The sequence below is a fragment of the Olea europaea genome, chromosome 19 (genome assembly GCF_002742605.1).
Source record: "Olea europaea var. sylvestris chromosome 19, O_europaea_v1, whole genome shotgun sequence".
Lineage (NCBI taxonomy): Eukaryota > Viridiplantae > Streptophyta > Magnoliopsida > Lamiales > Oleaceae > Olea > Olea europaea.
In genome coordinates, this window is record NC_036255.1 from 3,958,526 (window position 1) to 3,968,386 (window position 9,861).

General features: G+C 40.1%; 1 long non-coding RNA gene across 1 annotated transcript; it reads right to left on the minus strand.

Annotated features, from left to right (window-relative positions):
- Positions 1-2,111: 2,111 nt before the first annotated feature.
- Positions 2,112-3,692, minus strand: LOC111368395. The gene is made up of 3 exons (XR_002697977.1): positions 3,415-3,692; positions 2,497-2,675; positions 2,112-2,404 (listed from the first exon to the last, which is right to left on the minus strand). It is a non-coding gene; the product is annotated as an uncharacterized LOC111368395 (long non-coding RNA).
- Between the last annotated feature and the right edge of the window lie 6,169 nt (positions 3,693-9,861).

Here is a 9,861-nt window from a genome sequence, read left to right on the forward strand (position 1 = left end):
AAACAGGTAAACAACTTATGTCTCAAATAGGTTCTAAGAGCTCATATCGAAGATGAAATTTAAATAAATGAACCTGCTACAGACAATGTGATGTAGCACCAATAGAAATATTCAATGGAGAATGAGAAAACCAATTAACAGGAAGAACTTAGGGGAAGAGATGGTAGAAGAAGATCAATAGAAGAACCACTAGAAGGAAGTTGGTAAAATAAAATCACAGAATAAAACAAAATATGTTCATCACAGAACTTCAATAAATCACTGGTTTCGTGAATGCAGTACAGACAGACATTGTGAGATATCTGGATCCAAAAGATCTGACTGCTTAAGAAGTTGTGGGTTACTAATAATTTAAATTTGTGTATTTTGGCATGGCCCATTTTACCATGCTCATATGGGAGAGACTGATCTTAGAGACACTATTTAGTCTAAACAATGCTATTTCCTAACTTAAAAATGACATTATGCTTTCTAACAAAAGGAAAACCAAATCACAAGGAGAACAATTTTTTTTCCAATCACGTAGAAACAAAATTAAATACCATGATTGTGCAAGCTATAAGACCAAAATTAATGCTAAGAGTCATTTTTTCACCTTGACCAAATGTAAGCTATCAAACCTATATAAAAGGTCTTATGCTACCTACTCCAATTAGTAAAGAAGTGAGAATTAGCACTATAAGAACATCAAAATCATGTAATCGACAGACTTAGGTTTCACAGATTTACAAGTGTCCACTTTTGTCGCATGCCCTGCATATTTTTGTGTCCAAGGCTCTTCTAAACAGGCATCCTTACCAAAAATGTGTGTCTGCACACCCACTGAAGGCAAAAAGTTAATGGTGGAGAAATGGGAAGCAACACGTTTAGTTAAACAAGTTAAAACAGCTTAGGCCTTCTGCAGTTAAGCCTCTGTTGGGTAGAATTTATAAATAGATAGAAATAAGTGGTGGATAGTACTCATGATCCATTGGAATGTGAAGTGGAAAATTAAGTTCTACAATTCATTTATGATTTTGCCAAATGGAGGCCAAATCTCACCTTTATTAGTTTTGCAATTAGATAGTCCTCGAAGAATTTCTTTAGCATGAGAAGGATCAAGTTTACATGCTAGCCACCGGAGAACGATACTTCTACAATCACTGACCCTAGTTGAATGGTCAGATAACGCATATGAGTACCATCCAGGCTCCGAAGATAATAAGCTTTTAGAGCAAGCTTTCTAGCAGCTTCAAATATGGCATTCTGACAAACCTGCTCACAACATTCATTGACAACAGATATTTTTCCACAGGCAGCAAGAAGGTTGGATGAATCTACTGTGCTCTCAAACTCACTGACTGTTGGAAAAATGGTTATGAAATGGGTCAACTTTGAGCCCAAATTTCAGTGGGACCCACCTTTTAAATAATACGGAACCTAGTATATTCACGTTCTACTCCGCGAGATGATTAACGTAATATATTTATTTATCGAAAACCATTTAAAATTGAATGAAATATTAAGTGTTAAAGTAACCCACATAAACTAAGTATTATGGAAGAATTTGATTTTCTAAACACTTATCCCACATAGGAAAGTTAGGAAACTTTGGTGTAGTTTATAAGGCGGAAGTTTGAAATTGGGTTTGGGCCCCAAGGGGTACCACACGCAGGCGCCGCCGGCCGGCTCGGTTCGGCACGGCACGAGCACGTGTTCGAGTCGGAGTCCGGTTCAGTTCGAGTGCGGGTGGACCTTTACACTATATTAATTTTTTGGACAAAATTTTCGGCCAAATTGTAAATATGTCTGTTCGGATTTTTGAGGCTTAACAAGTCTATAAATAGCCAGCCTCTCTACCAGAAAATTTACACCATTTTCATTGCAAGCTTTCTGTGTTTTGAATCTCATTTCCCTCTCTCTCGTTCTGATATTATCTCGAAGTAAAACACACTTCGTTGAGTTCGTTGAAACTCCTGCAGATTGCAGTGCTGCTTCTGTAGGAGACGAAAATTCGTTCTATCCTGGGAAACGATTGCTGGACGACTTTAGCACCATTGAAGGTAGCAAATTCGTTTTAAGGAAATATCGTGAAGTCGGTGGGCTCGAATTACAATTTTGGATCCTGTTGATCAATTCTTACATTCAGGTGATACTATCAGATTATTTTCGAATGAGTAACTTCAAACTCCAGCAACAACACTGACATCATTAATTGGGCAAGAACCTTCAGTAAGATTTGATGGCTGAATACAGCATACATTCGGTAGACTGTCATTGGCCCCGACTCACCAGAATTTTCTCAAGATCCGACAGTCAATGAACAGCACACTCATTAGCTAGATACGGTGCAAATCCAGCCATACAATCAGGGGATGTCATACTTTCATGCTTACGATGGCTGTAAAGTTCAGCATACAGAGCCCTGCATGGAAGATGAGCAAAAGAAAACAATGTATGAATCAGTTCTATAAAACTGTTAAGAACCATCAAATATGGATAGCATGAAACACAAACCAGATAATTTTGGGATAGTGCAATTTGTAAATGGTGTCAATGGAGAAGGTGCAAGAAGAGGAAGTAGGGGCTGAAGAACAGGATCGGGGACGTCTTGGGCAAAAGTGCAACTGCCTTTTTATCCATTACGACAAAACCTCTCAGATAATTTGATGGTGTGCAACAGGATTCGCGCAAGCCTGTAAAAATACATGTAATCAGGAGAGTCAATGGCAGAATAGACCATATCCATAAACACCAAGAGAGGGATTCTTACATTTTACAGATGAACTCTTGCAGGAATGTAAATCATATTCATCTCATTTGCACACACTGCTTTCATGCATGCAACAATATTGTGTACTGAAACTTACCATTGGTTTCAAGTAACTTTCTCTCGCAAACATGTTTATTTACAGGTTGATTCTTTTTTGACATTTCAGTTCGAAAGTTCGCTATTTTAAGTATAGACTCACTTACTTCTTGAAAAAATTAAGTTTGCTTATTTTTTAGGCTTAGACAAACATGTTCTTAGCAATTTCGGATTTACGGAGCTATATTAAATTGTCATAAATGCTACCCAGACGTAACAAGAAAAGAATTTTATTAATTCTTATGGACCATTTGCGATGGCCACCGAATATATAAAAATTGTTAAATTCTCCATGTTCCCGACTCGAAACCTAATTGTTACCTTTCTTTAAAAAATCAACCCACACATAATCTCAGAACAACACAAATTGCAATTGCCAATGCACCCAAATGAATATCAAAATCAAAGCTAATGCTGTTTATATTTAATTTTGACCACAATCTTACAAACATTTTAGAAGCCTAATTTCCAAACCCGACACTGAACAAAAAACAATTAATACTTAGCAGGTTTCTTGAAAAACATGCATTTTTTAAAGTACTCAACAGAAAACTAAAAATACTCACAAAGGAGAAGCAGAAACACGATAAGAAGATAAATATTGAAACTTTGAGCCACCCCGGCTCCCATTGCAGCCCGCTTAATTGCTTACACTTCCAGGAAAGAAAATGGCAACCAGTTACCAGTGCAAGGGAAAAGCACAAAAGATGAGAATTTGTAAAAGCAAGAATTATAGTTTGTGCTGAAAATTAAATAAAAAACGAAGATGTAAAACTGGAGAGTAATAAAAAGAGGTTGTGTGGGTAAAGAGAGAGGGTTGGGGCTGCCATGAATTAGCTTGTTTTAAGAGCGTGGGGACAAGGGGAAGCAGGAATTAACACAAAAAATAGGTTCAACCTAACCTTGAAGGTCTTCACCGTCCCACCCCTAGAACTTTGTGAGATAGGTAAATCGCAGGATGTGCCCCGACAGGTAGGGAACAAGAGTTGTATGTACACTGCGCCTACAATGAGTCTAATTTTATGTCTCAGGAATCGAATCCCCACATTGCGGCTGCCAGCAAGACGTGAGCTAATCTCATGATACAGGAGGATTCGAGTCGAGTGATGCTGATTTGTCAGATAGCATGATGATGGCGCTGAGATACCATGAGATGGCGGATCGGCGTAAAGATGAAAAGTGAATCACCATTAACTTTGGCTACGGTTATCGGAATCACTATTATAACCCCAATCCGGAAAGCTCTCTTCGGCGCGCACGTCGTGACCACCCAGCTATGCTCGGTGGACGTCAATTTCAAGCCCAATATCCACTGTTTTCCTTTCCAAAATTCAATTTTAAGTTATTTTTTACTATTTATGGTAATATTTCGTTTTCTTTTTTTCATATGTTAGAAAACTCGAATTGAGCCAAATTTTTGGCAACTTACTTCTTTTACTTAATATTTTATTTTGGTATAATTTTGAAATTTTGCCATTTTTGATAATTTTCCCATAATTTCGTATTTCGCAGCTATTTAACCCGGCTTGTGGGTTAGTTTTGATCATTTTGCATTATTAATAATATTGAATTGAATTTAGAGTATTTTCTCTGATTTTTTGGACGTTTTCTGTCGTTCTTTTCTTGCGAATCATCTGCTACAACAAAATCAATAGGATAATCACTCTCCCACCCGACGTCACCTCACTCCTGTCCTTTGCACCACTGAATTATGTCTCGAGGGCAGCAGGAATTAATACGAGTTTGTGAAGGATGAGGCCACACTGAATAAAATTTTGACAGTTTAAGGGTTTAACATTATAATGGCGTGCATTAAAGCCCATCAATTGCCTTTCTTCTCCACACTTCTCTCTACGCTTTCATTTTATCACTTACCCACGAGAGAGAAACTCTTTTGTTCGCCACGCCATTCATTGATTGAAGTGAACAAAAAATAGAAAATATTTAAGAATCAGATTGTTATTCTTTGTTACGATCATATGACCCCACTTTTTTTTTTTTTTTTTTCAAACAATTTTCCCCCCTTTTAAAAAAAAAAAAAAAAAAAAAAGAAAGAAAATAAATTTATGTGGTCAATAATGTTATTTAACTAATATCATAACACCAATTTAAGTGACGTTAATGTGTCATTAAATGAAAAGTACAATAAAATGAGTCACTTAATTTTACCTTTCACCGAGTCTATTACATAACGTTAACAAGACTAGTGTTATAACACCAATGATACTATATAGCATTATTCTTTTGTAATAGTGATTTTTTTAGACAATATGTGGTTAAAAAGTATGAGATGATTTTGGATTTACGTGCAAATTATTTTCTTGAAAGAATGGGTGATTAAATATGAGTTTGAGAAAAATGAGTTTTTAAATAATGAATTTGATAAAGTTGGGGGGTTCTAATATGGAATAAGTTGAGCAAAATTAAATCAAGGCTCTTCAACTACTATTAGATAGATCAAGCCTCAAATGTCACGACATGTTCCAAAAATGTTTTTGATCCTTTGTAACTTTTAATCTTAGAGCCTATTTGGGAGTGATTTTGAGAATTGATTTTTTGACCGTTAGGAGAAAAGTGGGATCCACCTGTAAGAGAAGAAGTGAAATATGACGACTGGAATAGTGAAATAATGGTTAAAAAATTAATTTTTGGGTGAAAAAATCGCTCCCAAACAAGCCCTTAATGTTGTCAACCAATGTGAATTTGTTCCGTCTTAATGCTTGAGCCTTGAACTTCAATTAATTTTCAAAAAGATAAGTTTGAAATGAACTTTGGTCTAAAGCTCGGTTTAAGCCTTCATCGTCTTTGTGAGTGTAACAAAATATTATTTGTGATAATGTGTGCGAGACTTCGAGAGAGGACGAGAAAGACGACTAATTAATGGTTCAAAACTTTAATTCAAATTTTTCTCTTGATGGCCTTAATTTCGAACTTTTGAACAAAATTAAATTTTTAAAACTATCCCCATTTTTATTGAATGCATTTTTTTACTTTTCATTTTCAACCACACATTCTTCTATAAAATAATAATACACGTATTTCAAAAAAAAATTCTTACTTTTTAATCACACATTCTCCAATAAATCACTATCCCATAATACTTTTTTTCCCAAAAATGGGATCAAACAGGGGCAACACATTGACATGGGTGGATATTTTAAAGGATAAATATATATGTACCGAATTTGGTTTACCGAATTAGTTACCTACTCTCACATGCACTCGGGCCCGCATGCATTTAAAAATTAGGGCATGTGGGACCCGTCCTCCTGTTGTGTGTGTAGGTAAAGAATTCGATAAAAAAATAGATGTACATCTAGCATTATCCTATTTTAAGTTGCACTTTTTGAGGTCAGAGCATATTTGGCTAAGTTTAAAAATAGTTTGCTTTTTAAAAAAAATAAAAGTTTGGTCCTGATGCTACCAAAAATCGTACCTGCTGATTTTTCGAGCTTGATGACTGGTGAGGAGCACGAACGTGATCTTCCGATACCTGAAACAAAGGCAACGATGTGTGTTCTCGTCGCCCCTCCGATGCTTAAGTCAGAAAGGGAAATATATGCGTGAGGCTATGTGCTGAAGAACAATGTAAAACGTACCTGAATAATGGTTTAAGATCCTGTATTTATAGGGGTAGGTAGTGTGTTCATAACAGGATTCCGCATTGCACCTGTAGTAGGATAGCTTGATTTTGCAATTTTATATCAATGAGTCCTACGCGAGATAGGAGTTTGAATTGTGGTATAATTGTGATACCAATAGAGTTCTTCTGGGCATAGGAGACATAAATTAAGGATATTTAGTCAGAATAAATCTCTCGTCGGACAAGGCGCTGTCGTAGGTCATAATCCCGAGGACATAGTCCCGAGGACATGTCGAATGATTGTGTAATAAATCTTCGGGCTATTAGCCCGGGCATACATGATACCCGAGCACATATGTCCCGAGCATTTTGATACTCATACCGACGAAATTGAAGCCCAGGATATCCCGACCCCACTAGTGTACCCCGACCACCCTTGTAGGTTTAAGGAGCACTTAGCCGTGGCGACTGCTAGGGAATTCGGCCTGATGCCGAACTGTGATATTAGGTCTCCGGGTAATGAGGATAGGGTAGCTATTGCCCAGGAGGGAGAGTTCGTCATTTTCAAGGATTCTCTAAAGGGGGGATTTAGGTGGCCATTGCACCCCTTTTTCCTCGCGCTCTTGACCGAGCATAACATGAGCCCGGGGCAGTTAGTGCCGAACGGGTGGAGGATGTTGACATACTTCTTTATAGCTTGTAGATACCTCAGGATTATCCCATATGTTGACTTATGTAGGATGGTCTTCGACCTAAAACAACTCCCCCAGTATTCTTGTTTTGCTTACCTCTCAACTCGAGGAGGGTTTAGAATCCCGAGAATGCCTAGTTCCCTGAAGGGGTGGAAGGATAAGTGGTTCTACGCTATACCTCAAGATCCCGACGTTCCCTTTAGTCCTCGGTGGGGGGTTCCTGATACTGCTAGGTTTTGTGGGGGTCAAGCATACTTTGAATCGTTGGAGAGGCATAGGCAAATGCTAGAGGAGCTCGAGCCCCTAGTTTATGACTTGGATGATATCCTCGAGCTTGCAAACATGAAAGGAATCGAGGATAGGATATGTGAACTTGACGCTTAAAATCCTGATCTGTATTCTTGCTATGCTCGTGCTAATTACATGTAATTTTTTATTTTTGCAGAAATGACGTTTGATCCAAGTGCCCTTCGTCAGGCAGTGAACAAAAAGTCCAAGGCTCCCCAGGCTCGGGCTCCCGGCCAGAGGAGGGGCCAAAAGAGACCTCGGGATTCGAGGCAGGAAAGGCAGACCAGTGGGCCTGGGGAATCTTCAAGGCCCCGAGGACCGTCTCCGGGAATAGTGAGGACGGGATCTCAGCAGCAGGATCATCAGGGGACTCCTCGGGAGTCTGTTCCTCGGGGACCTGTTGACGTGGTAAACCTCGAGGATGGGAGCCTGCCACCGGGGCCTGCTAATCCCGAGGGATGCTCTCGGTGCCACTCAGTGCTCAGCATCGTCGACAAATACCGGGCAGATGTCGACTTAAGCAATGGCTTGAGGGCTCTTGAGGCTATGGCCTTGAAGGTAAGCTCGTCGGTTGTTTTTACATTATTTTTGTTATCTTGACGTCCCGAGGTTAACCATGCACCATTTTGCAGACACTGGGAATAGCTCGGGGCCTTTTCTTGAAGGAAAAGGACGAGTCTTCAAAAATGGCCGACCTCGAGGGGGCCGTTTCTGCTCGGGATCTAAGGATTGCCGACCTCGAGGAGGAGCTTGCTCAGCTATTGAGGGAGCGCGAGCATATGCGAAATGATCTACGCAGTGCTCAGGGTGAGGCCGGTACTGCGAAGGCTGAGGCTGAGCACTTTAAGCTCGAGCTCGATCAGCTTAAAAAAGATTTTGATGAGAAGCTGGCCAGTGCTCGGGAGGAAGCGATCGAGGACTTCAAGAAGTCTGACGCCTTCAACGAGTTAAAGGGCGACTATGCTATGGGCTCTTACTTTCATGCCCTGAAGGAAGCTCGAGCTTTCATGCGCCTGAGGCCAGATGCTTGCCCTGAGGATCTGAAGTCAATCCCCGAGGTGGCTGATGACCTTCATCTTTCAGAGTCTGAAGAGAACGCTGGGGATGAAGACGTCGATATCGAGGGTGATGATGTCGAGGAAGGCCAAGGCAGTCAGGATACCGACGCCTGAATTCGCCGAGCTTATTCTGTATTGTTATTTTTTGTAATTGTAAAATGCCTGATCTTAATGGAGATTGTTTTTTTTTTCTTTTGACCGAGCTCTTTTGTGTTATCGTCGTGTTTCTATTTTCATATGCGCCGAAAATTTATCAATACCTCGAGAAGGATTGATTATCTCATTCATAAAGACAATTAATTATCTCGACGATAAAGACAATTAATATTCTCGACGACAATATCAAATTAATAGCCCGACGAATAAAAATCATGACGATTGGAAACAAATCAATCTGATTTTTAAACAAGTCTTAATGCCGGGGACAATAGCGAATAGTTCAACAGCTTGACGGTAAATCTGTCCCGACGTTTATATTGAATTATCTCGAGGACTAACCACGATGGGCGGTTACCTCGGGGTATTCGAAGAATTGTAACCGACCTATGTGACCGACCTTTGTACGTAGTTTTATCCCGAGCTCTCATTTTTCAGCTTTTGCCAAAAATATAAGGATATATGGTCGGGATGTATATCCTCGGGATTTATACTTGTGCTGCACTATTGTACTGATTATGAGCTCCAGGATTTTGGTGCTTGTGAGAGACAAGGCTTAAAGGGGCTTGCTTGAGGGCAAGGCTCAGAGGGGCTTGTCAAGGACAAGGCTTAAATTGGCTTGCTCGAGGGCAAGGCTTAAAGGGGCTTGCTCGAGGGCAAGGCTTAAAGGGGCTTCCTCGAGGGCAAGGCTTAAATTGGCTTGCTCGAGGGCAAGGCTTAAACTGAAAATGCTCGAGGGCAAGGCTTAAATTGGCTTGCTCGAGGGCAAGGCTTAAAGGGGCTTGCTCGAGGACAAGGCTCAGAAGGGCTTGTCAAGAACAAGGCTTAAAGGGGCTTGCTCGAGGGCAAGGCTCAGAGGGGCTTGTCAAGGACAAGGCTTAAAGGGGCTGTTATACCCGATGTTTGGATTTATTAATTGTTTGGACTGGACTTGGATTTATATTGCATCCAAGCTGCCTACGTACCCAAACGGGATCAAGTCGAACGTAGTTCATTACAAAAGAGAACGAAAAACATGCATGGGCACGCAGGCCCGCTAAACTAGAAATAAAATGCAGAAAAAGAAAATCTCCTCAAAGGCGTCGGGAATTTTACTTGTAATATATTTTCAGATTGTCGGCATTCCAGGGCCTCGGAAGAGGTCTACCCGAAGTGTCTCTTAGGCTGTATGCTCCTTTGCGAACCTGCCGTATGACCTCAAAGGGCCCTTCCCAGACGGGCCCGAGCTTCCCTGGG